Raw genomic sequence first — 25,525 nt, 5'->3', positions numbered from 1 at the left:
CTCAGACACACTTGGAAATGTATCGTCTATTGTCCATTATCGTAGTTGGGAAAGAACTGTATGTTCCTGTACATGTGTATGTGTGTGTGTGTGTCCAGAGGGTTTCTAGTCTATGACCATTTACCCCAGGAAAATCAGAGTTAGGGAGTGGTAACTTATTTCATTCTAGCACAAACATTTGTGCTCTTTGTAGAATGCTTTTACATGTATACTAAAGCATGCTATACGTAACATTAAGTCTGTTCTTTAAAAGAAGAAAGGCATGAGACATTAAAGGCAGTTTTTGTTAATCAAGGCAGTTATTTATAATTACTTAAACAAAGCTGGTTCCCCAATGTAGATGGTTTCTTCAGCAATACAAAACTATCCTTTTTGTTACATTTAATGTTCCTCTTTTTGAATTCTAGGTTATCTGATATTAATATGTCCATCTTGCATTTTGTGTTTGTGCTTGCCTGCCTTTTTTTTTTTTTTTTTTGAGAGAGAAAGTACATGTGAATGGAAGCGGAGAGGAGGGGCAGAGGGGGACAGAGAGAGAGAGAGAGAGAGAGAGAGAGAGAGAGAGAGAGAATCTTGAGCAGGCTCCAAACCCAGAGTGGCACCCAACACAGGGCTTGATCCCTGGAACCGTGAGATCATGATCTGAGCCAAAGTCAAGAAAGAGTTGGATGCTCAACAGACTCAGCAACCCAGGTGTCCCTATATCAGCATTCTAATTTAACACATGCTTGTCATTTTATGTGTCTTGTAAATAGCATACAGTTGTAAGATGTTTGTAAACCTTTGTAAAATGCATACAGCTATAAGATGTAAAACTTTGACTTTTAATAGAAAAGTATAATGTATAACCAGATATATTTATTCAACTTACCTTGTTTTCTGGTTTTGTTATTTATTTTTTCCCTTCATGTTTCCTAATAATATCCATGTAATTGGCATATGGCATAGATTAAATAAGCTGATATTTACAATTCCTGGCACACAGGGTTCACTGAATAAATGATAATTTATTTGCCTTTTCTCACCTTTCCCACCTATTCTATGCTTTGGTCTCTGATAACCTTGGAAGGTATCAATGATGCTATAAATTCTATTATAAGTAACTTACACTATAAAATGATATATTTGCTTTGAGTTGAGGGCAAATGATCAATATAGAAAAACTAAGACTAGATACAACTTCTATTGTTTATGTGTTCAATTAATTCCCTTTTCTACCAAAATAATTACTCCAAATATGTCTTTTAAGCTTTTTTTTTTTTTAACATTTATTTATTGTTGAGAGACAGAAAGCGACAGAGTATGAGCAAGGGAGGGGCAGAGAGAGAGGGAGACACAGAATATGAAGCAGGCTCCAGGCTCTGAGCTGTCAGCACAGAGCCCGACGCGGGGCTCAACCTAAGGAACCGTGAGATCATGACCTGAGCCCAAGTCGGACGCTTAACCGACTGAGCCACCCAGGCGCCCCTCCAACATATGTCTTAATATGCAGCTACTTTTGTCTTTTTCCCTGATTTTTTCCTTACTAAATTTCATTGATTTACTACGTAAAACTTTTACAACATGCAGAATGTCTCTTACTTTGGACCTCGTATTTCAGTGTTATGTTGTCATTTGTCTTGAGGCAAATATAGATAATGTGTGAGTCAGCAACCAATTTCTCCTTAATCAGGCACAAGACTGTTGAAGTGCATAGTTCAGGTGCAATACGAACAGTGGGATAAAGATGCCAGGCCAAAAAGTTAAATACATGTTTTGCACTGGATTTATCTTTGTATCAGAGATGTTGCAATGGTATGCTCACCACCCAGTAGCATTGATCTCCTGGTGAATGCTTATGAGTTTATGATTCACTCAGAGGTGAGGTAATCCTTCCTCAAAATCATTTAGCAGTTTTGCACATCTATTAAATTATTTTATTACCATCTTAAAGTGGGTTCAATTTATTACTTTTTGGATATTTCATCTTTCATGATGCTCAAAGCTGCTAACTAAACTGGTTCTTCAAAAAAATGTAGGGGTGCCTGGGTGGCTCTGTCAGGTAAGCATCCAACCTGATCACAGCTCAGGTCTTCATCTCAGGGTCATGAGTTCAAGTCCCATGTTGGGCATAAAACCTTTTATTTTTTTAAAAGTTTTTATTTATGTTTTAGAGAGAGATAGACAGAGAGACAGAATGTGAGCTGGGATCAGAAAGAGAGGGAGACACAGAATCTGAAGCAGGCCCCAGGCTCTGAGCTCTCAGCACAGTGCCCGACATAGGGCTTGAACCCATGAACCATGAGATCATGACCTGAGCAAAAGTGGGATGCTTAACTGACTGAGCCACCCAGGTGTTTCTCTACTTAAAACAAAATGCATAACATTGTGAGTGGTTATGATTTGCCCAGATTTCCTCTAATTCTCACTATGACTTATTCAGACAATGCTTGTCCCACTGCTGTTTGGCAGGTATAACTGGGATATTCTTTGTAATAGGAAATTTCCAGATGTATCGTCAGAGCTGAGCTATTCTTTTAAACCAGTGCACATCACCCCTGTACCCTAATGTCCTTTCTATTTGTGCAGAGTTATTTAGATCTATCCAATGGTCAAGAAAGGGGCAGGGTTTGTTTTAAAATTCTCTGAAGAAAATACATAAGAAAATAAGACTGTTTTCATAATTAATATTTTGATATTTACCTGAGAGCCCCTAGAGGACACACCTACGGGAGGGTGTGCCTTGAAGCCTGTAATGGCATCTTTGATACTCCCATGAAATAGCATAAAAAGAGTTTGAACATGGCTTTCCCAATGATAATGCACGATTTCCCTCTCTTCAGCTATTCTCTGTTCTGTAATCAGACGCTAGATATAACTGAAAATCCCATGGGTGGAGGGGTCAGAATTACAATGCTCCAGAAACCTTTGATCCCTCAGCAAACCAGATTAGCAATCTGTACCATTCTAATGACCATATAAGTATTCATATTCTATAGGGGAACAATTTTACTAACTCATAATGTATTAAACAGACAAGTGAAGCTAAAATTTCATATTGTTTTTACATTTAAAAAGACATGATACATCACATGAAAAAGCTATATGAAGAGCTTACTTAAAACTTGAACAAATATATCACATGCCAATAATATTGTTTTAAATTAGAGATTACACACAATTTTATCACTTTATGCCTCTTGAAGATACCAAAATCACTACCAACGATTATTTCTTTCCATGTCTTCAGCTATGTAAACTGACATAAATCCCACAAGAACACTATATGTAACTACCTCATAAATTTTTCCCGAAGCTCTTATGATTCTTGCTAGGTCTGGAAATATTTTTCCCTCGTTAAGAAGAGCTATCACTTTTTGAGCACTTATCGTGTGCAACAAGGCATGGTCAGGCATTTTAGGAAAAAGGTGTCCAACTCTCCAAGAATTCTGCAAGGGACCATTTTTGGTGTCATTCATTAGATTAATAAAACTGAGATTCGGAGGTGTTAAATGACTTAACGTTTCCACAGCCAATAAATGATAGAATCGGGATCCCAATCGAGGCCTGTCAAATTCCAAGTCTGGACATTTATCCCCTCAGGGAAAGAACTTTCACCCAAAGCTTCTCTTAAATGTAACTCCCTCAAGGATTTACTCTAGGTCAGAATGACAGTTTAAAAGGTTAATGGATGTGTGTTCTGTTACTCATTCAACAACATTGTTAATACTTAATGTGTTGGTCTCTTTTTTAGGCTCAGCACATACAAAAGAGAATCGGACCTGGTACCTTGCCTCTCAGAACTCTAAGCCAGTTGCTGTGGGAACACAGAGAATGTAACAAAGCTGGTCTTGGGAAGAAGGGAAACTTCACAGAGGAGCTGATATCTCAAGTGGGTCTTATAGAATGAAGTAAGATATTGGTGAGTGCTATTGGCTTACAGGATTAATGTGTAATACTAGGAAATAACACATTCTTATTTTTTCAGGGACATTCTAGAGCCCCTTAAGTCAAAATAATGACCCAACAAGTTAAAAGGTCATATTTTTCAGAAATGCATTTTTATGGAGAAGCATATTTCAGTGTTTCTCTAGCTATACTGCTGCCACTTTGCCCACAAGTAAAAATAGCCTTGAATATTTTTTATGGGTAGTATGAAAACTACATCTAACCACACTTGTTGATAAAATACAACCAAACACAAAATATGCTTTTAAAAGCTCAAATGTTAATGTAAGTTTGTTTCCCAAAAAAGCACTAAAGGAAAATTGTTATGCAGAAAATAAACGTTATTTTGTTTAAAGTAATTCTCTCACTTCCATAAAGAATAAGGCAATATACTTTTAGTTCCAAATCGAGAACATTTTGGTGGAAAAAATCACCTAAGAACATAGGCTGATGAGGTAGCTACCATTTGATGATTTTTTTGTTGTTGTTTAATTTTCCCATCTTTGTTGCCCATGCTTGAAAAGATGTGAGAAATAATATCCTATCTCCATGTATGCCCCCAGCAGTAAAGTGTTACCCTTCCAATTCTTCCTAAGTTTTAATTACGAGAGTAATTATCTTGACATAATGTACAAAATATTGTGATATTTCATTTTCAATTATTCAGTTCTATTGGCAGACTAGGGCACACATTACAGATGTGCATACATCCATGTTTGCTAACAATGCACTGTCAAACATAACATTTTTTTATTATTTTTTAATGTTTTATTTATTTTTGAGACAGAGAGAGACAGAGCACGAGGTGGGGAGGGGCAGAGACAGAGCAAGACATGGAATCTGAAGCAGGCTCCAGGCCGTGAGCTGTCAGCACAGAGCGCGACGTGGGGCTCGAACTTACGAACCATGAAATCATGACCTGAGCCAAAGGCCGGGACGCTCAACTGACTGGGCCACCCAGGCACCCCAAACATAACTAAAATTTTAAATTATAGTTAACAACATTAGGGTAGCTAATTTCCCTTAAGTACTTCTGCTAGGATTCTTACTAATTAGAATTGGAGCTAATCTGAATTTCAACACTTACATATGTCTTAAGTGTTGAAGTTTTGGGGCACCTGGGTGGCTCAGTTGGTTAGGCATCCAATTTCAGCTCTGGTCATGAGCTCGTGGTTAGTGGATTTGAGCCCTGCATCAGGCTCTGTGCTGACAGCTCAGAGCCTGGAGCTTGCTTCAGATTCTGTGTCTCCTTCTCTGTCTGTGCCCCTCTCCTGCTCATGCTCTTGCTCTCTCTCTCTCTCTCAAATATAAATAAAAGTTAAAAAAATAAATTTCATACAGTGTTAGAGTTTTATTCTTTATCATAGCAAAGAGTTAATTTATAGGTCACTGTTTTTAAAATTACAACACCTTGTTTCTTTAAAGGTAAACTGTATTGGATACAGCCTTTGATTCGGTGTTGAAAAACAAAAGAACCATTAATACAGATTTATTTTAATTATGTTTCCATGTATATTTAATGTAACATTTTAATCCATCCCCTTGGCATAAAAGTCTTAGTAAAAAATAAGATACCAAAAGAAAAGGATCCAGTTATAAACAGGTACTCGTATATGAAAAGGCTGGTTATTTTTTATTTTGTATTATGCTTATGTAGGTGTATAAATTAGATATGAAAGTACAGTTTAGTCTATGTTTTATTTGAAAATCCCTATAACTTTTCAAAGCACAGACTAAACCAAGAACCATTGCTGACAGCCAACTTTGACCCTGTCCTTGTGATCTTCTTGGCAACATAATTTGCACCCTGTAGAAATGAAGATGACTTTTTCCTATGACAACACTGTGTTCGACACTGGTTAATTAGCACGCAGATGGCAGGGAGGCTGCCCATTTTACCCCCTACTATACAAACCGCACATTTATATGCAGCACATATTGCAAAGTGGAATATGTGCACAAGTCGTATGGCAGTAATCAGGTCCTCACTTTTGAGAGTTAGAACAAAAAAGAAGGTAATGATTATGAACTTCAAAGTACAGCGCACTCAAATAATTGGACAAGCTTCATTGAGAAAAGATGAGGCACAATTTACTGTGCTGTTCTTATAATTTAATTCTTAATTCTTGAAAAAGCAAATGTACATTTCAAATTTATAAACATACAAAGATACTCATAAATTGATTGGCGATGTAAATAAACCACTGTTTAAAGGAATAGCAGAGAAATACCATGTATACTTGTTTTAGGATTGCATTTTGAGGGTTTTACTTGAATATAAATATCTGATGATAATGACCTCATGGCACTTCAAACAAGGAGGCTTCATTGTGAAGTACTTAGACTGAAAAGAAACAGAGCCAGAATCCCTTGCTTACGGCTGTACATTTCCTTTTCCTTACTCCCTCCCAGATGCATAGGATTTCCCCTCAAACTGAATGGAAAATTTTAAATATTTATACTCTTATAGCAAAATTCCTATTAAAAAAAAAAAAGACTGTAGCTACAGTTTGATAAGCATTCTCCTGAGGTATAGGTTGCCTTAGGCAAATGAAAGTAAATAAAGAGGTAGTGAGCTTTCATTGACAAATTATTTATACCTCAATTTTATTTATCCTCTGGATACAATTAATCAAAACTTGATAGAGCTTATGTAAAACAGGAAACATTCAAACCTTGGTTATTTGTGAACAGGGTTTCTTACTTACTGGCTCGTTTTTTACCTAACTTTTCTTATATCTTCTACCCACACTTAAATTCTTAAAATCACTTAAAAGAAAATTTTGGAATGCCAAACAACAATATTGATATAAGATTTGAATTAAGAATATTTATTTCAGGACTCTAGTTCTCCTTGAAGACATATTTATTTTGGCTGAATCACCACTAGAATTATGAAATATATTTTGGTACACAAGGTTAAGAGAATGTTTCAGCAAATAAATCTACAAGAGTTCCTATTTCTTGATTCTATTCAAAGTGTCAACCTAATATTTAGATCATTTACTTTCTCAGTACTGCATTCAAAATGATAGACTCAGACAACCCCACCCATAATATAAAATTTTACAAAATGTTATCTTTAAACAATTAAGTGAAATTATTTATATAGAAATGCATATTAATATTTTTGTCCTTATATTTACTTTTTGCTCCAACAATACCAGATCTTTCTGTAGGTTTTCAAAGACAGCCTCTGGGACTAACTATATCTTCATGCTTCCCTGGCAATGACACTTTTCACTTTGAAGATGTCAAACAAGGAAAGGAAGCATCACATAATTTAGGAGTGAGAATGAATGCGAGCCCTGAGCACTGGTCATCCTTGAAGCAGAAAACTTAATGTGCATTCCAGACAAGAAATCTACTGCAGAGGGCAAGGACATGGGACCACAGCCAGATCTTATATTCACCTTTCATGATTCTTTAAAAGATCACACCATATCAATTTATTTGGGAGGAAACTTATTATTAATGGAATGGGCTTTTCCTTTTGTTGTTGTTGTTCACAATAATTATATAGCTTTTTTTTTTTAATTTTTTGGAGAGGTGCTGTCACTGCTACTATTTGTGGACTGTCATCCAACTAAAATTTTAGGAGGAGGCTTTGAAAAGTAAATCTAAAAGTAGAATATTGATGAAATAAATTGTGGAACTCCCTACTTCATTATTATAAAGGAATATTGCTTAGAATACATTTGTAAGTAAAAAGCAGATGCTAAAGTAATATAAGGTGGAGGATGTGGACTTCCACTTTGGATACAGAAAACTACAAAACTGTTCCCTCCCACCCAATGAAAATAGGCCAGATATTCTTCAAAATGGTAACCTGATTCCTGAATCTATCAGAAAGCTGTAAACATATTGAGACCAAAAAACCTGAATACCAAAGAAGGACAAGCCCCTCCAGGGAGATATAGGGCTCACAAACTGTCTTGCTTGTCAAAGATCATGCAAGGAAGAGGCTTGAGCCCCCATAAAAGTGAGACCCAAAAGAATGAGCTAAAAATTTAACACAGCTCAAGAAGTTTAGCCTAGGGTATCCATTTGGAATAGCTGGAGATCACAGACACAAAGAGAGTTCAAACTCATTTGCATGCTCTCTACAGTAGTGTTCCGCCTGTGCTAAGTGGGAAAACTGGGGGCAAGACAGGAGCCCGAGGAGGGACACCCTAGGTGGATCAGGCAGTCTGGAGGAGATCAGCAGCTGTGGGTTACACAACATACCTTGCACTTCTCTGGACTCTTCTTCCGTGCAAAGCAAAAAGCCTTAGGACATAGGGGAGAGGCAGCAAAGACGCTTAACTATGGCTGGGGAAAGGGTAGAAAAAACAAAACAAAACAAAACAAAACCCACTAGTCTTAGAGAAAGGACAGGAAACTGGGATCTAAGATCCTATACTCATTCAAAGCTTAGATCCCCTATCATGCAGGACAGAACAGAAACTCTCATTCCAGATCAAAGTCAACAACAGATACAAGACAGAGTCTGGGTATACAGTAGTATCTCTATCCAGATTTTTGCTTTCCAGTCTTTTTTTTTTCTTTTTCAGTTTCCCATGGTCACCACTGTACAGAAGCAAATGATTTCCTTCTCATATGTCATCTCACATCATCACAAGAAGAAGGTGAGTACAGTACAATAAAATATTTTAAAAGAGAAACCATATTCACATAACTTTTATAACAGTATATTGTTGTATTTGGTCTATTTTATTATTAGTTATTGTTGTCAACTTGTTACTGTGCCTAATCTACCAACTTTACCATATGTATGTATGATGAATTAGAAAAAAAACATATTATAGGGTTTGGTCCTATCGATGGTTTCAGGCATCTCGTGGGGGTTTTGGAAAGCCTTCTTTGTGGATAAGTGGAGACTAATGTATAAACATACAAGTTGAAAACTGTTTCAAGATTAACGTTTGACAGAACATGGTAGTTGAAGGCTCAGGCTCAGGGCTATAACCTAATCTGTTTAAATGAGGACTGTATCATTTGCCATGAGTTATACTGGCAATTTTTCAAATCTCTTTGTGCGTTAGTTTCTACATCTATAGAACAGGGAATACAATAGTACCCTTCTCATTTATAGAGTTGTTATGATGAATAAATACCGGGCATGCCACCTGGAAAGCGTTCAATGTATGTTAATCATTGCTGTTGTTATTTATGGCTAACATTTTGCTAACATATAGGATGATCACGCATTGTATTTCAGGTTACACTTATTTGAATAAGATAACTATTATTTGTCCAATATAACCTTTTGATTGTCTTAAGTAATCATTGACAAATGAGAATGAGCTAATATTTCAAAAATATGAATATAATAAGGTGGCAATCTCAAACCAAGAAATGAAGTTTAATTATCAGTTTATTAAAAAGCAACAACTTGTCTGAAATCCATAATTATTCTTAGTGACAGATGTGTATATATCTTCAATAAAGAATGGAGAAAATAGGGTTAATCTTGATATTTCTTAAACAAACTTGAAAGTAGCACATTATGATAAAGAAAAAGGAGTAGGTCCTAGAGGCAGCATTTCGAACAGAACCAGAAATGAGGCTGAGAGTGAAGGGAAAGGGAGATGAAAGTGCACACACACACAAATGGCAGTTTCAGGTTATTTAACAAAGGGGCAAATTAACTTACACAACTCAATAGCTCATAGACCCATCACAGCTCTTTGAAGTCATGCAAAAATTAACTCTCCATTGAGATACTGTTATCAAAAGGAAAAAAGAAAAAAACCAAAAAGACTTTCCTGGACCCAAGTCTTGCCCTATCAATGACATCACTATCTTTAAGACAAAAAGAAATCACTCAACAGATTTTGGAATCAGTTTAGTCACATGCAAATGAGAAGTCTTCAGGAATCCTTTCAAGAATATACACTTGCATGTGGAATTCTTAAATGCTGAGTAAGTAAGTGTTCACATGAACATTTGCTGTGTCTTTTAAGCAAGATATTGAATAGGAGCAGAAGCAAAACTGAATTTCTTTCTCATTGTAAAGAGATTCACACTTGAACCCACTTCACTGAGTTATCTGGTTAAAAAATAATAATAATGCAAGTTATTACATTTAAACCTGACAAAGTACTATTCAGAATGGATGCATTCTATGGAAATTGATCTAGTTTTAATGAGATCTCACAGAATTGGACACAATTAAAATGGAACTGTTTTGCTCTATGGTCTTTATGGAACAGGGGCCATTATTTGAAGAGGTTGATTTACCTTAAAAAGTGTTCTTCAAAAATGTTCTTAAAGATAAAAAGGCTATTCAAGGGAATATAATGAGTATAGCAAATATTATTATTGATAATTATAATTTTATAAATATTTAACATTATATGAGAATAGGGCATGAGTAATAAAAATGTATTACCTCTTTTTATACCAGCTAAGTTCTAAATGAAAAGTTCAAATGTAAGACAAATAACACAAAACTTTCACATCTAATTTCCACAATCATGTACACATAGAGTACTTTTATATATATTTTCTATATTTTACAGACATCTTAAAGTATACATGTGCAAAATTATATCCAAGAATTCATGCTTTTCATTCTCTAGTGCACCCTATTCCAGTAAATGGCATGAGAGCTTACCAAAAATTTGAAAGTAATTCTTAACTCCTCTCTGTCCCTTCCATTACATGTGGTAAATGGAACCCCTCTTAGTTATATCTTGTAAATTGATCTAGTAATAGTGCATTCAGGGAAAAGAAGTCATAAGATAACGTGGTATGCTATGGAAATCTCAATCAATACTTACGCCACTTTTTACCTACATCATAGAGAACATAAAATGAAATATACATAAATATTGATTAACCCAAAAGAAGGCAGTAAGGGAGCAATAGAAATAAAAAAAAGGATGTATGAAAATCAAATAGTAACACGTTAGATTTAAATTTAACCATATTAACTAAATGTAGATATAGCAACACTCTAATTAAAGGCAAAAATTTCCAGATTAGATTAGAAAAATAAAACGGTATGCCATTAACAAGAAATGGCCATTAAATATAAAGAAACAAATATGTGAAAAGAAAAAAAATAAAGATGTAGCATATAAATAGTAAGCATTAAAAAATGGTATCGCTACATTAATACTTAATCAAAAAATATTATCGGAGAATATGGAATGATGGGAAAAGTGGCAATTATTCAAGAAGACAGAACAAATTTAAATGTATATACAACTAATAACAGTGCTTCAAAATGTATTAAGCAAAAAACAGATAGAACTAATATAATTATAGTTGCAAACATTAAAAATCCTCTCTCAGCTACTGATAAAACACATAGACAAAAATCAGCAAGGATATATAACATATGAACAATATTGATTATTGTAACCTAATTTTTATTAAACACTACATGCAGTAACAGCAGGATACACATTCTTTTCAAATATACAGAAAACGTTCACCTAAACAGACCATATGTCTGGCTATAAAATAACTCACAACAAATTTCAGAAGTATGCTAACATGCAGAATGTTGTTTGATCAAAATAGAATTTAATTAGGACTTGCTATAAAACCATCATATAATCTGTAAATAGCATACTGTTATATAATCCATCAATTGAGAAAGTAATCATAATATAAAATTATGGAATTATAATAAAAATACAAAATATCAATAATTGTAGGACGCTGTGAAAATAGAGTTTAGAGAAGTGTATAGCTTTCAATGCCGACAGTAGAAAATGGGGAAAAACTTAAAAGCAGTGACCTAACCAGAAAAGAAAAGTAGCTCAAAGTAATCTGACAAAAATAAGTCATTGAGAGCAGAGATAAATGAAGTAGAAAACAAACAAAAAGCAGAGAAAATTAGCACAATAAATGCTCCTTTGTGAAAATATCAATAAATTTATAAATCTCTACCAAGACTAAGAAAAGAATGAAAACGAAAGTTACCAATATCAGAAGAAAGGAAGGAGTACAAATTCAGATCTTATAGATGTCAAAAGATAACAAGAGAATATTATGAACAACTTTAGGCCAATAAATATGAAAAATTATGTAGGAGAAAAACACAAATTACCAAAACTTGAAAGGAATAGAAAACTTCAATAGCTCTATTTATTATTTACTTATTACTTAAAAGTAATTTGATTACTTATTAAATTATTAAAAAATTAATCTGTAATAAAAAACCTTTACCAAAAGAAAATTCGAGGTGCAGAAATTTTTTTCTCTGGAGAATTCTATAGGAATGTTTAAGAAAAAGCAATATCATACACATGTGAACTCTTTAAGAAAAGATGAGGGGACATACAGCTTGACCCTGACACCATAATCTAGTAACGTTTTGCAAGAAAAAAAATACAGATCATCCCTCATGAACATAGACGCAAATATCTGTAACAGAATCCTGTTAATTTGAATCTAGCAATATTAAAAAATGATAATATATCCTGCTCAAGTGTGGTTTATCGGATGAATGCAAAGTTGGCTTCAAAAAAAAGTGCAATTTAACAACACAGTAGAATGATAGAAAAATAATATAATCCTCCTGATTGATTCTGGAAAAGCATTTGACAAAATTCATAGTATACATAAAAAAAATATCAGCAAACTAGGTATGAATAGATGTGAAGTTCCTCAATTTTATAAAAGCCATTTGAAAAACCAAAGGCTAGTTTCATATTTAATGGTGAAAATGCTGAATGAATTCCTGGCATCAATACAAGGATTATATTCTCACAATGTCTATTCAATATTATACTAGAGGTCCCACCCAGAGGAATAAGGCAAGGGGGAAAAACAAATATTGGAAAGGAAAACACAAAACTCTATTCCCTGATGACATAACCATTTCTGTAAAGGACCCTAAGTACTAAAACGATAACAACCAGTATTAATAAGTAAGTTTATACGATTGTAGAACACAAAGTTAATATGAAAAACAACTGCCTTTCTGTAAAATAGAAACAAATTTTTTAAATTAATTATAATAACACCAAAAAATTACTTATGATAAATATAACAAAAAACATGTGAACTTAGAAAACTACAAAACATTGCAGATAGAAATCTTAAAAAGGTCTAATAAATGAAGATTCACACCATGTTTATGGACTGAAAGACTATATTCTATGCAGTTCCAATTAGAATCCTCACAAGCTTTTTTGTAAATCAACAAGCTAATTTTTAAATATTATAATCCAAAGGACTCTAAAGAGGCAAAATAATTTTGAAAAAGATAATAACACTTATCCTTCCTGACTTTATGACTGACTGTAACACTAATGTACAGTATCGGCACAACAATAAATATAAGATCAATGTGGAAGAATAAACAAACCAGCTAAAAACCTACACACATGCAACCAACTGATTTTCAATAAAAATCTCAGAATAACTCATTGCAGGGTAATATAAGAAGAGCTTCAATCCCTAATCGAAAATATTCCATACATGAAATATATCATAAAGAAAAAAAAAAAGAATGTTTGAGTTCCTGAGATAGGCAAAGATTTTTAAAAATGGCACCAAAAGGAAGAAAGGAAGAAAATGATAAATAAAATGAAGAAGAAAAGGAAGAAAATGATAAATTGGACTAGGTGAAACCATCTAGGTGAAAAATAAAGACATAAAAGGAAGAAAATGATAAATTGGACTAGGTGAAACCATCTAGGTGAAAAATAAAGACATAACATAATCATATGCACACAGACTGAAAGAAATTTAAAAACTTACTTTATATATTTGCCAGAATATCAAAAAGGTATAACATTACATATAGCTCCAAAGTTTGTGAATCAATTAATTTATACAACTGTAGTTATATAAAAATTAATTTAACTTTTCAAGTCTTTTACATTAACTTAGATACAAGTTTATTTTTGGAAATTTTTATACACATTTAAAAATGGACACAACTATAAGATCTGTGTGAGAAAATGTACAAAATTTTGATGAAAGAAATCAAAGAAGAACTAAATGAATGGAGAAATAGTCCATGTTCATGGACAGGAAGACTCAAACTTATCAAGATGCCAGGTCTTCGCAGCTTGATCTACAGATTCAATATAATCTCAATCCTAATCAAAATCCAAAATCCCCATGAATTATTTTGTAGATATTGACAGCCTGATTCTAAAAGTTTTTGTTTTTTGTTTTTGTTTTTGTTTTAAGTAAGATCTACACCCAATGTGAGGCTTGAGTTTACAACCCTGAGATCGGGCGTTGCATGCTCTACCAACTGAGTTGGCACCCCAACTCAGGGGTAGAATAGGCACCCCTATTCTAAAGTTTTTATAGTGTCTCAGTCCCTTTGTGCTGCTCTAACAAAATATCAACAATTGGGTGGGTTACAAACAATATAAATTTATTTCTCAAATTTCTGGAGAGTGATAGTCCAAGATTGGGGTATGAAGCACAGTCAGGTGAAGGTTCTTTCCCAAGTTGCAGACCTCTTGTAGTCTCATGTGGTAGAAGGGGAAAGAGAGATATGGAGAGCCTTTTCTATAAGGACACTAATCCCATTCATGGGGGCTCCACCTTTAGGACTTACTCACCTCTCAAAGGTCTCATCTCCTAATGACACTACCTTAGGGGTTAGGTTTCAACATATGGATGGAGGGGCAGAGACACAAATATTCAGATCATGGCATATAGAGGGGCAAAAGATACAGAATAACAAACATAATATTGAAGGAGAATGAAGTTTGAGGATTCACATATGCAACTTGAAAACTTACTATAAAGCAACAGAATGATGATGATAATAATAATAGTAGTAATAATCATACAACTTACTATAAAGCTATAGTAACACTGGTATTGGTGAGAGAATAGACAAATAGATCATTGGAACAGAATAGTAGGCCCAAAAATATACCCACATAAATACAGTCAACTAATCTTTTGACAAAAGAGCAAAGATAATACAATAGAAAAAAAAAGTAGTCTTTACAAAAAATTGTGCTGGAACTAGACACATAAGAAAAAAAAAAAAAGGAATTTTAGACAGAAAGATGACCCCCTTCACAAAAATTAACTCAAAATGGGTCACAGACCTAAATGTAAATGCAAAACTACAAAACTCCTAAAATGTAACATAAAAAAAAATCTAGATGACTTTGGATATGGCAATTCTTTTTTAAAAAAATTAATGTATTTTTTTTTTGAGAGAGAGAGCAGGGGATGAGCAGAGAGAGAGAGGGGATAGAGGATCTGAAGTGGGCTCTGTACTGACAGCAGAGAGCCCAACACATGACTTAAATTCACTCACCATGAGTTCATGACCTGACCCAAAGTCAGAGGCTTAACCTGAGTCACCCAGGCACCCCGCAATGCTTTTTAGATACAACACCAAAGGCATGATGAATGTAAGAAAAATTCATAACATTAAAATCTTCTGTTCTGTGAAAAGACAATGCCAAGAGAATGAAAAGACAAACCACAGGCTGGGGGGGAAAATATTTGCAAAGGACACACCTGACAAAGTATTGTTATCTAAAATATTAAAAAATAATAAAATTCTTAACAGTAAGAGAACAAACAATCCCTAAAAATGTGTCAAAGATCTTAATAGATAACTCACCAAAGAAGATATACAGATGGCAAATAAGCATATGGAAAAGATATTCCACATCATATATCATCATATGTCATTAGAATGGCCAAAATCCAGAACACTGACAACACCAAATGCTGACAAGGAACAGGAGCTCTCCCATTCATTGCTAGTGGGAATGCACAATGGTACAGTCACTTTATAAGACAGTTTAGCAGGTTATTATAAAATTAAATATACTTTTATATCATGTAATCCAGCAATTGAACCCCTTGGTATTTACCAAAAAGTGTTGAAAACTTATTTCCATACTAAAAGCTGCACATGGTGTTTAGAGCAGTGTTATTTATAATTGCTAAAACTTGGAAGCAACCTAGATTCCCTTCAGTAGGTGAATGGATAAACTGATAGATTGAGACAGTTGAATGTCATTCAGCACTAAAAAGAAAGAAGGTATCAAGCCATAAAAAGACAGGGAAGAAATGTAATTGGATGTTACTAAGTGAAAAAAGCCAATCTCAACCATGCACTCAAAAGGTACAAGATTCCAAAAGTCTGGTAGGATTCCAACTCTATGACGTCCTGGAGAAGGCAAAACTACAGAGACAATAAAAAACCCAGTGGTTGCTAAGGTGTGGGGGCAGGGCAGGATTAATAGGTGGAACACAAAGGATTTTTAGGGCAGTGTAATTATTCTGTATTATACTATATTGGTGGATAAATGTTAGTATACATTTGTCCCAACTCAGAGAATGTCCAACACCACAAGTGAATCCTAATGTAAACTATGGACTTTGGTCGATGATGATGTGTCAGTATTGGTTCATCAACTGTAATAAGCACACCACAGTGGGACGGGATGTTGATAGTGGGGAGAGAGGATGTACAGGATCTCTCTCTCCTCTCTGTTCAAGTTTGCTGTGAATCTAAAACTGTTCTAAAAAAAAGATGTTAAAAGAAAGAATTTTAAAAAATTACCATGAAACTAACAAACAGTGGGGTGGAGTTGGCAGGGTAGGAGGCGTCAGAAAGGAACTCTAGTAATGTTTTAATCTTACATGTAATTTTTCTTGTCTGACGCCCTGTCATCTGAGAAGACGAATATTTTCTAGTTGCATTCTACACTGAATCACTTACCACTGTATATGCTTATTAACAATCTGGGTATATGTGTATTAACAATTTGCAGCTCCAAAATACATTGCCATACTAAAGATATTTAATGCAAGAGGATATTCAAAACGTCAATTATAGAGCCACTATAAAAAGAACTTATTCTTCCAATAAATGTGTTCAAAAAAGAACCTGCCAGACTAGTTACTATTTGATAAAACATTCCAGTATGTTCAAAACAGTTACATGATGTAAAGTTTCCACAGACAAATAAGAAAATCAGTCTATCATTCAAATGGTTTGTCAATATGATGCCAATCATCTGCATACAAGACTGAATGGTTCGCTTTCATCTGAATGGTTAAAATTCTCTCACGTAATTACTAACATGTGTGTGTGTTTTATAATTTACATAGTGCTTTACATACCTCATCTCATTTGAGCATCAGGATAACCCTCCAATATCTAGTAATTAAGCCTAGTTCCTAAGTAATGGAACTAAAGCTTAGAACAAATAGGTGGGCCTGCGAATTTCACATTACATTATGAATTGGGGATGGTCTCCTTAAAGAAAAAGCTCCCGGAAGAACAGCCCAAGTAGATCTACCAGCCAAAGTCTCAATTGTTTACTATCTCGCCCAGTGACGCAGTTCTATGTGTCCATGTGTATGTGCAGGGAATTTTAAACAAGGAGATAATAGATAATGCATTTCCCATAATTACCATTATTAGGAAACTGGCCCTCCAATCCTCACTGTTTTCAGTAAAAGAAATTATCTCCAAAAGATAATATAGACATCAAAATACCAAGCATTCATAATGTGAAGGCTCATTGCGTTCCTGACATTCTGTTTTACTATGTCTGAGTTGGGAGAACAATGATAAAAAGCTTTCCTCTTTCCCTGTGCAACATTCAAAAGGGCAGTAATTACCACAAAAAAGGAAAGACATGTTTTTTTCTGGCATTTCGCCATTATTAATTTGTCCCAGGGCAGTTGTGTATCAAGTGTTTTGCATTCATTTTAAACATGGACAACCATATTTACAGAATTAGTGATTGTGTTTGCAATAGTAACAGGCAAAAAGAATCTTGGATACAATATGGAGTTCCATTTCTATAGGTTTCCACTTATTTAAGCCATGAAAGGATACAACTGGTTCAGAGCACAAATCCTTCAAAAATTTCTATTTAAAAAAATTAAAAAATTCCTATTTTGACACCAAAAATCATGTTATATACAATAGTGAGTTTATGCTTTGTTATCTGGTTGGTTTCTTATAACATGAAATGTTGTTGTTTTCTCCTTCATGTGAGCACTTTAACAGACACACACACACAAAATTCCTGAGTGCATGCTTTCAGTTGACAGCAAAAATGATGATGTGACAGCCACATAAATCAGCGATATATTGGAAATTTGATACTTAGTTAAAAGGATTCACCTAATTATTATTAATCTTTCAGGAACAATGCTTTTTAACATTTGTCCAGAGTTCTTTGTAAGTAGCTCTTTCCCTTAATCAAGCTGTTATAGGAGGATCAGGACAAAGCTTAAGAGATTTTTCTATAACTGTTAAATATTTAATTATATTGAGCATGGCATTTAAGTATGGATTTTGAAGACTCTGAGAGAGCCATTACAAGACTGGAAACACAGCTATAAATTCTATCAAAACTATTGACCAATAGGCTTACCAGTGAATCATAGGCTTACAGTATTCTCTGGGTGAATAGTTTCCAGAAAAAGGATAAACTTAAGTACCCCAAATGCACAAAAATTTCTATTTAGGAAATGGTTTGCTACAAATACTAATATAGAAGACACTATATCAAATAAACAAAAACATCATCACTGTGATGTGATGTGGTGTTTTGTTTTGTTTTGTTTTATCTGTTAATTTGGCCAGGCTACAGTCCCCAGTTACTCAATCAAATAGTAATTTAGGTGTTACCAGGGAGGTATTATGTAGATGTGATTAAAGTCCATAATCAGTTGACTGTTGTGTAGGGGGATTATTTTAGATAATCTGAGGGCAACTGATTCAATCAATTGAAGGGCAGAGCTGAGGCTTCCCTGAGAAAAGATGTTACCCTGTAGATGAAGATTCAGCCAGAGAGTTGTAGTCTGCCCTTCCTGACAACATGCCTACAGATTTCACCCTTGCCCAACAAGCCCCCACAACCAAGTGAACCAAATCTCTTCGTATGTTTCTCCTACTGGTTTTACTTGTATGATTAAATCTTGATACAAGGTTATAGGACTAAATTCAGGCAAGTTATAGAACCAGTGAGTTTTGATGTTATTATTAGCTCTCAGTTCTGGACTTATGAGGCATTTTTATTTTCTGGAATAGTTATATATTATTTGTATGCTATTTGGAATAAGGTAGAAGAATAAGGTTATTGGATTTATGGTGAGGAAATGGAGAAAGATCTATTGGTTCCATGACACAGGAAAAAAGTAAGCATATGTAATTTCATTTTGACCATGTTTCAGATCAAATTGTATTATTGTTATTGAGCAACAACTTGGTTAAGGAAAGGAAGTAACTAAAACAATCCAGGAAACAGGGATATGTGGCTATTCCTTCACAGAGAAAGAATTAAAAATGACTTCGTGAAAATTCTTAGAGGGAGGAAGAAGAGCAAAAGAACGTTTGGGGCAGAGGAAAACTGAACTTGATAAGGAAGTTTTGTGAAACAAGAGATTTCACATGCATGCACTATGAATAGCAAAATAAGGTTAAAAATGATGAAAGGCAAGTGTCATGATGGTTGATAGAGAAACAGAAATTGAACGAATCTGCTTTGGTATGCAGAAATATGCTTTATGGAAAGTGGTCATCAGACTTTAGAGGGGAAGGGAGTTGAAAATGCAGCTTCCTGTGCTCTCCCATCAGAGATTCTGATTCAGTGTGCCTGGAGCAGGGCCCAGAAATCTTCAGTTCTTAAGCAAATGCAATCGATGATTCTCGTACAAGTGGTGCAGTGATGGTACCTAAAAGATTCACATTTTCATAGTCTCTGCTTCTTTTTTTCTAAGATACAAGGAAAAGCCTACAGATTTCACTTAATTTTTGACACTTTTTTTCAGACAAGTATTTTTACCCATGATCATTATTTTCACATTTCTTCACTGACCTGGAAACATTCTGTGTGGTCTCATCATAAACTATTCTGTCTGCCCATTTAGACGAGGGTTTTTGCAACAACCGAAAAAGCTGCAGAAAGAAGCCAACACTTAACGATGTGACATAATAGTTTTACCTATCCATAAATTGAATACAGCACAGGATTTGAGGATCCAGAATTTAAAAAAATACATTTTCAGGGGTGCCTAGGTGCTCAGTTGGTTAAGCATCTGACTTCAGCTCAGGTCATGATCTCATTGTTCCTGGGTTTGAGCCCTGTATCGGGCTCTCTGCTGACAGCTCAGCGCATGGTGCCTGCTTTATTTTCTGTGTCTCCCTCTCTCTATCTTCCCCTCCCCTGGTTGTGTTCTCACTTTCTCTCTCTCTCTCTCTCTCTCTCTTTCTCCCTGTCTCTCTCTCTCTCTCTCTCTCAAAAATACACATTTTTTTAAAAAAAGTACATTTTCAGATTATGTTGATTTTACTGAATCATCTCCACATTATTAGTGGTGTAAAATTAAATATAATATCAAGACTGGATATTAGGTTACTGAGCTTATCAGTAGCATTAGGTAAAGTACAGTTACATTAAGAAGGAGCTAAAAGTATGATAACTAACTTTAATTTAAATAAAACTTTTACAAAAAGGACTCTACTAAACAAAAATCCAAAACAAAGTAAAAGGAAATAATTCTTTAGGCTTTTCCAGGCATCTACATTCTAATAAAGCTACATGGAAATGTATAGACTAGCCCACACACAACTCTGACAAAGCGTTAGGTCATCAATGCATCTACAGAGTGCATTTTTTTTTTTTTATTTAAAAAATGGCTTTTATTTTTTTAAATTTTTTTTTTAATATATGAAATTTATTGTCAGATTGGTTTCCATACAACACCCAGTGCTCATCCCAAAAGGTGCCCTCCTCAATACCCATCACCCACCCTCCCCTCCCTCCCACCCCCCATCAACCCTCAGTTTGTTCTCAGTTTTTAACAGTCTCTTATGCTTTGGCTCTCTCCCACTCTAACCTCTTTTTTTTTTTTTTTTCCTTCCCCTCCCCCATGGGTTTCTGTTAAGTTTCTCAGGACAGAGTGCATCTTAATAACAAAGCAGTCTTTAAAAACTTTATCTGGTAATTTACTTTTCCTGTCAGCCAAAATGCTTTAAAAATATTATCCTGAAAGGACTTTAAAAAATCAAACTCAATAACATTTAACAGAACAGTTCAGAAATGCAGAGCCGCTGAGTTGGTGGCTCTCACGCTTACATTTTTCATATAGTTTCCAGAGTTCAATATTTCTTATTGCAAAGTCCTCTTCCACCTTTACCTACCTAATAAAAAATACATAGATTCTCCACAGGAGGTATATTTAAAACAAAAATTTAATGTTTATTTCTGAGACAGAGAGAGACAGAGCATGAATAGGGAAGGGGCAGAGAGAGAGGGAGACACAGAATCTGAAGCAGGCTCCAAGCTCCAAGCTGTCAGCACAGAGCCTGACACGCGGCTCAAACCCACAAACTGTGAGATCATGACCTCAGCCAAAGTCTGTCGCTGCTCAACCGACTGAGCCACCCAGGCGCCCCTAGGAGGCATATTAATTTAGCCATAAATAGATATTTTTTAGCATAGTGAATTCAATGAATAAATATCACAGGGTAGTAAACACATACATTTATATCTGATACATTTCCTGAAGATAGACAGATGTATCCTTTCAAATGCTTAATTTGATTGACAAGGACTGTCGTAAATCTTAATAATTTTATCATATTTGTCTTCAGGTCTGTATATACATAACAATAGACATACAAGGTACATATATGAAAATATCACTTTCGTCTTTAGCTCCTCCCCATATGTCAAATGTCTGGTCCCTTTTACACTGCCTCACTATTCCCTCACCCTCCACCACGATCTCTCCTAATACATCCTCACATTCATTATGGAAGCATACAATACTGATGTTTTTTCTGAGCTCCTACTGTACCTATTTCAGACAACAAGCAAATGCTTTAAATAATAGTATCATTATAAGTTTTCTTTTTTGGTCTTTCAATAGAAAATTATAATCCAAGGAGCAATGTCTGCTGTTTGTATTTTTATGTATCTTCTCTAAGTTATTTGACATTACTATATAATGTCTAAAAACTGTCATATAAGGGACTCAAAAAAACTTAATTCCAAACAAGAGGAGCCTCAGTAAACAAACAGCTGGACAACGTTGGACTATCATTAAGAGCTTCCATACATTATACATAAGTAACAGGTATACTTATACACACAAAATGTTTATTTATTTATGTATTTAATTTTTTATTACGTTTATTTTTGAGAGGCAGAGAGAGAGAGAAAGAGAGAGAGAGAGAGAGCATGAGTGGGAGAGGGGCAGAAACAGAGAGGGAGACACAGAATCTGAAGCAGGCTCCAGGCTCTGAGCTGTCATCCCAGAGCCTGACATGGGGCTCAAACCCACGAACCATGAGATCATGACCTGAACCAAAGTCGGACACTCAACCTACTGAGCCCCCCAAGCGCCCCAGAAAATGTTTATTTTTTGGAATTTATAAAGGGAAGACAGCTACATTCATGACTTTTCTCAAATAACTTCCTAAGCAAGTATGTTCATTGTAATAACCACATAGATTACACTTTTCAGATTTGTTATAGCAGCAATTAGTGCAGAAAAAATAAAAGGTACTAGATACAGTCTTTTATTGTTCATTATATAAAGTGCATTTTTCTTTGAGCATAAAGGATATTCTTTGTATCAGCATTTATTTTTACGGTTCAATGAGGGATGTTTTTTCTGTTAAGATCCCTAGGGCTTGTAGCTGACACACATTACTTCCATGACTTCTACAATTTGAAGAATTCCCCAAAGAACTATGGCTCATCATTTTATACTGCATAATGTATAAATTGAAAGTGTTTTGTTTTAGATACAGTACTAATGAAATGAATAATTTACTTGCATAAAACTACTATAGGATAATGATATATCTGAGAGGTCCATATTGTGAAAAAGTTCCATTCAAGTTGAACTTATTAAATAAAGCTGCATTTTGCTGTGAATTTCATTTCTGAAGTCAGAGGGCCCTAGAACAGCCGAAACATAGATATATTTTATATTTAAATGGTTATATTGTAAGCCACTGAACACAAACATAGAGCAAATGATGTATTTCAAGATAGGGGAATTAGTATGTCATAAATTTTAATATGAAGAAAAGGCTTTCATTTGTTCCTTCAACCAATGATAAGAATAGACGTACATTGTGTAATAGTTAATTCAATTTCCTACTAATTAATTCCCTTGTCCCCAGTCTACTGCTTCATCCATTAACATCTATGATTAACAGTTGAAGAAATATAAGATAATTATGTAAGTCTGTATTTAACAAGGATTTAAGTTTATCCAATCCTTTTAATTTTAGGACTAAACAAAGATGCTTTGTTTGAGCTTAGATTTTTTTCACCCAAAATTAAAAAGACCTCTCCTTAGGTTCAACTGTTAAAATGCAGACCTGTATGAGTTGTTTCTTCCCTCAGAATGAAGTCAATTATTTATGAAAGTGGGTGATTATGATAAATCATTAGCATAATCTTATTATTTCCCTCAACACTAGGAGGGTAACCACAGAGTATGGACAGTAAAGGACACAGAATTCTCCACCAAGATACCAGTAGTGAAAGATCAAGGGACCAAGAGAGTCTTCAGCTGGTGGTGAGAACAAAGTAAAATGGCTTATCATGAGGCCCAAGATGACATAAAACAAAATGTTACTGGAAGGAGTTTGAGAGACTAAAACATAGGAAGGTCCTAAAAATCATGAATTTATTAAAGAGATTTGTAAGCACAGGCAGAAAATAAAACGTAGAAAAATGGTTACTAAAAGGGTAGGTAGGGCACCTTTGAGACCCTTAAGGTCCCAAGACTGAAGAAACATGTATTTGTTGAAGGACTAATGGTAAAGATGAGGGGGTGACCATGGAAGCTGAAGAGAAGCAAACATTTTGGGGTCAGGATGCTTGGGCATATCCTGAAGTAGCAGTTAAGTTTTATAAGTTAGATTTCTTTTTACATTTATAATAAAATAGTGTCTTCTTTGCAAACTGAACATTACAAGATAAGAGACAATGACTCTTCATCATTCTGTGAGCATCTGGCCATTTCTTACTGTCTGATGAGTTCTTCTTTTCTTGTTTTGAAGATCTGACAGGATATGCATTAGGCCAAAGTACAAATAAAGTCATTATCAATCTGTATGTGTGGTGGCAGATGTCTGTATCTTCACTATTTCTGCAGTTTTAAATGGCAATCAAACATGCATTTTTTAAAAAACATTTTCCGATCTGAAGGTGACAGTGTAAAATTTCAATCTTGAAAAAGTGACAGGGTTTTCTAATGAGATACACGCATCTGCAAATGAAATAAATCTACCACATTCGGGCCTTTTATAGTTTTGTGGAAACAGTTGTAGGACATGAAATTTCCAAAATGAAACCCAGCATCTCAGTTAATTAGGAAGGATATAAAATGAACTCTTGAAAACCAACAAAAGATGCTACATCAATAATTTACAGTTTTGAAGGAAAAAGAAGCAGTGTTTAAGAAAAGAAATGTTAGGGGAAAATGCTAATAAACATTAACATGAAAATTAATGAGTATCCATAAATTGCTAAATATAAATTTATATTGAGAAAATAATGTGATTATTTTATAGAACATAATAATTATTCTGCCATGCAAGAACTATATATTCCAGGATAAAATTTTCAATTGTAGTTAAAATCCTCAATACAGAGATTGTACTCTAATAATTTACTCTTATACTCATCACATTTCTAAAGCTTGTTAACATCCATTATATCAGCTGTTGCTATGCTTTTATTAGTAATAATGGAAGTATAAAATAAAACATAATATAAGCACAAAGTTTGTGGTAAATATAAAAAAATATTTATATTTGTGAGCATGTATTTAAACAAGATTGTGGGGTGTGATCATTATGTTACTCCTAAATCCACACTTTTCTTATGATTGCGAGTTCTGCTATTTCTTCCTTCTTATTGTATAACTATTTAGCCTCTTTTATCCAAACAAGGCCCATACCTCTCATTACTTAAATCTAATGTGAAAAGCTTCCCAGGAGATTTCTACCTTGACATTTCCCATAGGGGAGAACATCATGACTCCCAATCTACATTTTCCCAAGGAGATAAAGAGCATGAATAAGTGAACTGGTACAAAAATAAAATGATAACGATTAATTCCTCATCTTGCAAAAATATACTTCAAATATTTAATATTGTGATTCCAGTAATGTCTAGACATCCTAGTTGTAATAAAATAACATGAAATCTACTAATAAGTATATTTTGTAAACACTAAGATAATACAGCATATTCACAAACTTCTCAAACTGAATATTTTCCTATACGTATTTTCCAGAGCTACATTTCCCCAAAAAACTTTTGCAATGCTTAGTGCCTGGCAGAAGACGCCCACTATAAATGTTTGTTAAATAAAACATAACAACCATCTGCCATTTGAATTATTTTTTCAAGCAGGCCTATTTGTTTCATATCCAAATATTAATATATGGATTTAGACAATCTTATAGACAGCAAAGTGAGGGGTTATTGGCTACTTCTCAAGCAAAACCACCTGGACCTGAAATTCCCCCAACACATAATATACATAAATCTGATTTTGTAACATTCACTTGGATAGTTACAGTAAAATATATATATATATCAATCCAATTCAGCAAATATTTATCAAAGACCTGCTGTATTTG

The 25,525-nt window shown here is 34.4% G+C and overlaps 1 protein-coding gene and 1 long non-coding RNA gene across 5 annotated transcripts in view; one reads left to right on the top strand and one right to left on the bottom strand.

Moving 5' to 3' along the window:
- Positions 1 to 25,525, bottom strand: part of NKAIN2 (sodium/potassium transporting ATPase interacting 2) — a 980,716-nt gene that overhangs the window by 582,169 nt on the left and 373,022 nt on the right. The gene's annotated exons all lie outside the window — the stretch shown is intronic.
- The window catches only part of LOC122220354, a 75,420-nt gene continuing 53,712 nt past the window's right edge, over positions 3,818 to 25,525 (top strand). For both annotated transcript variants that reach the window (XR_006202814.1, XR_006202815.1), the window contains exons 1-2: positions 3,818 to 3,901; positions 8,481 to 8,555. This is a non-coding gene — a long non-coding RNA (uncharacterized LOC122220354). The remainder of the gene's footprint in view (positions 3,902 to 8,480; positions 8,556 to 25,525) is intronic.

The sequence above is a fragment of the Panthera leo genome, chromosome B2, assembly GCF_018350215.1.
Source record: "Panthera leo isolate Ple1 chromosome B2, P.leo_Ple1_pat1.1, whole genome shotgun sequence".
Taxonomy (NCBI): Eukaryota; Metazoa; Chordata; class Mammalia; order Carnivora; family Felidae; genus Panthera; species Panthera leo.
This window is presented reverse-complemented; position numbering and strand designations above follow the sequence as displayed.